The following is a 5,312-nucleotide window of genomic DNA, read 5'->3' on the forward strand; positions in this document are numbered from 1 at the left end:
CAAACATAAGTCTCTTAGTCTGATTCCTTTTCTCAGTGTTCTCTTTTTCTTTCTTCCTGCACAGGGAGGCGGTATGGACATCTAGATCTTCTTCTCCATCTAATCCTCATAGGCCCAGAGGCTTCCTTCAGCTCCCCTCTCGACGTCCAGCTGGCTCTGCAACGAAAGCAAGAGTGAACACACACGCTTTTCCTTCCAGGTACTTTAAATACATTCTGGACAATTGACCAATCAGAGCCTTTGTTACTCTTCAGGTTATAAAAACCCCTGCAAGCCCCGCGCCCTTTTTCTGAAGGCACTGAGGGTAATGGAGACCCACTTTCTGTGAGACCGGACATCTTGTCTTGGATCGAGGATTGTAGGTGAGTGGGTTTTATTGTGTGAGTTTCATTCTGTTTGCCATTAAGGTGTGTGGCCGCGTGTGCTTGTGTCATGATGCCTACCTCCAAGGAGCCAGGTCCGACCCAGCAACCCCAGAGGCAGGCATCATTTCCCCCAGGGAAGTGCCAGCGGGCCCAAGCTGGGGCCCTTTGGACGCAGTCCTGGCGCCTTAGGCGCCAGGCTCATAAAGCTAGACATGTGTTCAAGTGTTTTAATGTGCACTTACCTGATGCAGACCATGCTGCCACATCCAGGCCCTCTTGAGGCCTGAATGGAACTCCTTTACCTGTGGGATTACTTTCCACCCGGGTGTGGTCGGGGAAGGATACATACCTGATCGGAGGAAGGATACACACTTGGAACTTCTCCCAAAGCTATTTAAACCACACCCGATCAGCAACTCACGCTTCGCGTTGTTCTGCTCCTCGCAGCTGGACGCTCACTGTGTCAGCTCCTGCTTCTGGACCTCAGCCAAGCCTGTCAGAATCCTGGGTCACCTCCAAAGGGAGACAAAAGACCTTACCTGCTAAATCAGCGCCACAGAGACATCACACCGAAGATCCTGAAAAGGAAGACAACATTTTAAAGTCATTTCGCTACGATCGCTGCAGCGCTGCATTTCACTCACCTTTCCTGGACGCCACCATCTTCAGCAGCGATCATCCGGATCCACAGCCACTTCCCAGAACCTAGAGAGAAGACAAGAACAAGGTGTGAGAAGGAAGGGAATAGGAAAAGCTCAGTTTCCTTCTAAGTCTTACCTGTTGGGTCATTCCCATTTCATTTCGGGTCTTGCCGCTTCCAGGCATCCGGACCCCGGACCCTATGGGGAAAAAAGACAAAGACATTGAATGAGCGAATGCAAGAAATTACCCGAGCGCTCATCCAGAACTTACCTGTCATTTACTGGAACTGCACGTTTCACTTCGGGTCGGCGCCATATCTCCGGCATTCCGAACCCCGGCCCCTAAGGGGAAAAAGACAATGAACATTATTAATAAGCTAGGACTTTTGGACTTGCAACAGAACTTTTACAGAGCCTTACCTGAATAGTCAAGCTTACCTGAACTCCCATCAATCCTCAATCCAGTGAAGTAACTGGGTTCAACGCGCCCCTGCATCAGAAGCAGGATGGAGAGCTCATCTTTCCTGACCCTAAGGTGAGACTTCACGGGAATCGCGGAAGGGAATCGTGGAGGGTTGGAAGAGAGTGGGAGGCTTGAGCATAACTCAGTCAGTAGGTAATACTCCCTTTTCATGCACAGGCGAATATTCCTGCGAGCCGGAGAAGCCAGAGTAGAGGGGCCATTCCTGTCCATCTTCAGAGTCCTGCGCTTCACCATTGAAGAAGCATCAGCACTCGAAGCCAGACCTGCGCCTCCGTGGGAATCAGGTGAGCGTTACAGCTTGGTCCGTGTGTTTGCTGGGGAAGGATCCGTTCATTAGGAGCGCCGCGGAATGCCCTCGCGGCTCAGCGCCTCTCCCTCCTTGCGGCGTTCCATGCGGAGAGAGAACGCTGAAAAGCAGCGGCTTCATGGCTCTGCCTTCCCGCGGCTCCTACACGGCTTGGCCTCTCTTCGGCTCCCTGCTTCTGCTCCCAACCTCTTCCTTTGAGTCAGTCTCCTCCCGTATGAGGTTCGCACGACTGTATGTAGGTTTATTGATCGAGTTCATGCCTCGGTCTCCCCTCGGTGTTGCGTCCTCTGTGGCACTATTTTGCCTAGCACTGGTATGCCAAGGCGCAAGGGTCACAGCTTTCACTGTGGTCAGTCCCTCTTTGTGGCCCCAGCATGCCCCAAGGTTGTATTCTGTTGGTTTTGTAAGCGCCCCTGACGCCTCTGGTTCATTCTGACCATTACAATCCCATAGTGAACTGTCAGTAGATTTTGGCAAGAGTGAACCCAGCAGAGGGAAGCCGACAACCAGAATAGCGCATTAAACAAAGTGAACCAGACCAAGGGGTGTCCACAGTGAACTGTCTGTAAAATTTGCTGACAGTGAACCCGGCAGAGGTAAGCCGACAATCAGAGGCGAAGCCTGAAGAACTGTTTAGAAAGACATTAAGACTTGTGAAAGTAAGAAACACACGCACAGGGGAATATTCCTGCGAGCCGGAGAAGCCAGAGTAGAGGGGCCCTTCCTGTCCATCTTCAGAGTCCTGCGCTTCACCATTGAAGAAGCATCAGCACTCGAAGCCAGACCTGCGCCTCCGTGGGAATCAGGTGAGCGTTACAGAACGCGAAGCCTACAGACAATATCCCACCCGGGCGCTATGGAGACTTCCGAGACTGACCAGCTGGCCCAGCTTTTGGGGGAATTACGGGCGGAGGTGCACTCAGCCCGCCAGGAGACTAACGCTCTCAAAAGAGAACTGATCTTATCCAAGGAAAGAACAGATGACCTAGCCAAAAGGTTATTACAGGCCCAGGCAGGGCACACTCCTTTACCTAATGCCGGAGACATTTCCACATCAATGGTTTGAGCAACCCGGTACAAATTAATCTACCTGGACACATGCCTTTGGCCCCGCCTGAACGTTTTGCGGGGGATCCCAAGAAATATGCCGTCTTTATGAACCAATGTCGTTTACACTTTCTGTGCAGACCCGGAGCCTTCCCTAACGATCAGACCAAGGTAGCCTTTATACTATCTTACCTCAGTGGCAGTGCTGCCGATTGGTCTATTCCATTGGTAAATCAGGATGATCCCATTCTCCAGGATTTTCAGGGCTTCCAGGCCAGCATGGAAAGATTGTTCGCTCGACACTCTCAAGGACAGGCCCTTGAAAACGAACTGCTATCCTTACGACAAGGTAATCAGGATCTTCTGTCCTACATTGCCACCTTTAACAGACTGGTTGTGGAAACTGGATGGCCAGAAAACGAATCACATTGTTTCATCGAGGCCTGTGCGGAAAGCTAAAGGATGTTCTAGCTCAGATAGTAAACCCACCCCAGGTCTGCGCAGACTACATAGACTTGGTGGTTCAACTGGATCACAGACTTCAAAATAGAAAAGCAGAACGGTTCAAGTATGAAAACCGAGTACCGATCAAAACCCACGCTAACTCCAAGAGTACCGACGTATCTGAACCTATGCAAATCGGTGGCGTTAAAGGACCATTAACGCAGAAAGAACGAGAGAGAAGGCGGCAAATGCAACTTTGTCTGTATTGCGGGACTTCCGGTCACTTTCTTCGAAATTGTCCAGTTAAACCACTTAAGAAGGTGGTTGAAGCTACTGATAACGAATTATTGACACCTGATTCGGGAAATGACCTAGCCCGACAAGCGTAGGTGTCCGCTTGCCGAGCTTGAAAACTAACTCTTTGACCTCGCATTTTGTCATGCCAATGGTGCTCGTGAACCCAAAACAGCCTCAGCAGTTGCATGCTATAAAAGCATACATCGACAGTGGAGCTATTGGAAATTACATAGACCGTGAATTGGCTTCCAGGATCAAGCTTCCTCTCCGCCCGAAAGTAACCCAAGATGTCATTACTACAGTAGATGGAACCGAAATAGCCTCAGGGCCAGTAACGCATTCCACTGTTGAAGTGACTCTGGTGGGTCAGGATGGACATCGGGAAGCAATCGTGTTTGATGTGATCAAGGCCCCACAATTTCAAGTAATTCTTGGAATTCCTTGGTTAGAAACACATAATCCCAGAATTGACTGGCGAGCAAAGAAGGTAAGTTTTCCTTATTGTGAACCAACTTGTTATTCAAGAAATCCAGCTATGGGTCTAGCCTCAGCAACTTCCACCCCTGTACAGCTACCGTCAGAATACCAAGAATTCCAAGACGTTTTTCAGAAAGAACAGGCTAACACGTTACCTCCCCATCGGTCTTATGATTGCCAAATCGATCTGGTACCCAATGCTCAACTACCTTGTAGTAGGATTTATGCTCTTACGGAACCTGAGAACCTGCATTTGCGTCAGTATTTAGATCAATACCTAGCCAATGGTTTTATTCGCCCGTCCAAGTCTCCTGTCTCTTCAGCTCTGTTCTTCGTGCCGAAAAAAGAAGGCGACCTTAGAACGTGTATAGACTATTGCGCCCTAAATCAAATAACGATTAAGAATCGTTATCCTCTGCCCTTGATCCCTGAGCTTATCGACCAGGTGAAAGACGCTTGTGTGTACACCAAGTTAGATCTCCGAGGAGCTTATCACCTGGTGCGCATAAAAGAAGGCGACGAATGGAAGACTGCATTCCGCACCAAATTTGGGCTCTTCGAGTATCAGGTGATGCCCTTCGGGTTGTGCAATGCACCTGCCGCCTTTCAGTACTTTATGAATGATGTTCTTCGGGAACTTATCGATGTCTGTGTCATTGTTTACATTGATGACATCCTGGTGTACTCTTTTTCAGAATCTGATCACAGAAAACATGTTAGGGCAGTTCTTGAGAAATTGCGCCAGCACATACTATTTGCAAAACTTGAAAAATGCGTTTTTCATACCACAGAAGTTGAGTTTCTCGGATTCATCCTGACACCTCAAGGAGTCAGAATGGACTCGCGAAAGGTGGACGCCATCCTCAAATGGCCATCTCCTAGCTCGGTGAAGGGAGTTCAGAGCATGCTCGGCTTTGCCAATTTCTATCGAAGATTCATCCCGAAATTTTCCCGAACAGTCCAACCCATCACCGCTCTCCTAAAGAAAAACAAACGCTTCGAATGGACTCTTGAAGCCAAACAAGCCTTCCAGGACCTGAAAACCAAATTCACCTCTGCACCTGTACTGAAACACCCGCACCCAGATCTCCCGTACGTAGTGGAAACCGATGCATCCAGTTCGGCCATGGGAGCTGTCCTGTCGCAAAGAGACCCAAAAACTAACCAACTACACCCAATGGCCTTTTGGTCCAGAAAATGTTCTCCTCCTGAAATCAACTACGCAATTACCGATAAAGAGTTACTGGCCA

Source organism: Ambystoma mexicanum, chromosome 10, assembly GCF_040938575.1.
Source record: "Ambystoma mexicanum isolate Mex_15411 chromosome 10, UKY_AmexF1_1, whole genome shotgun sequence".
Lineage (NCBI taxonomy): Eukaryota > Metazoa > Chordata > Amphibia > Caudata > Ambystomatidae > Ambystoma > Ambystoma mexicanum.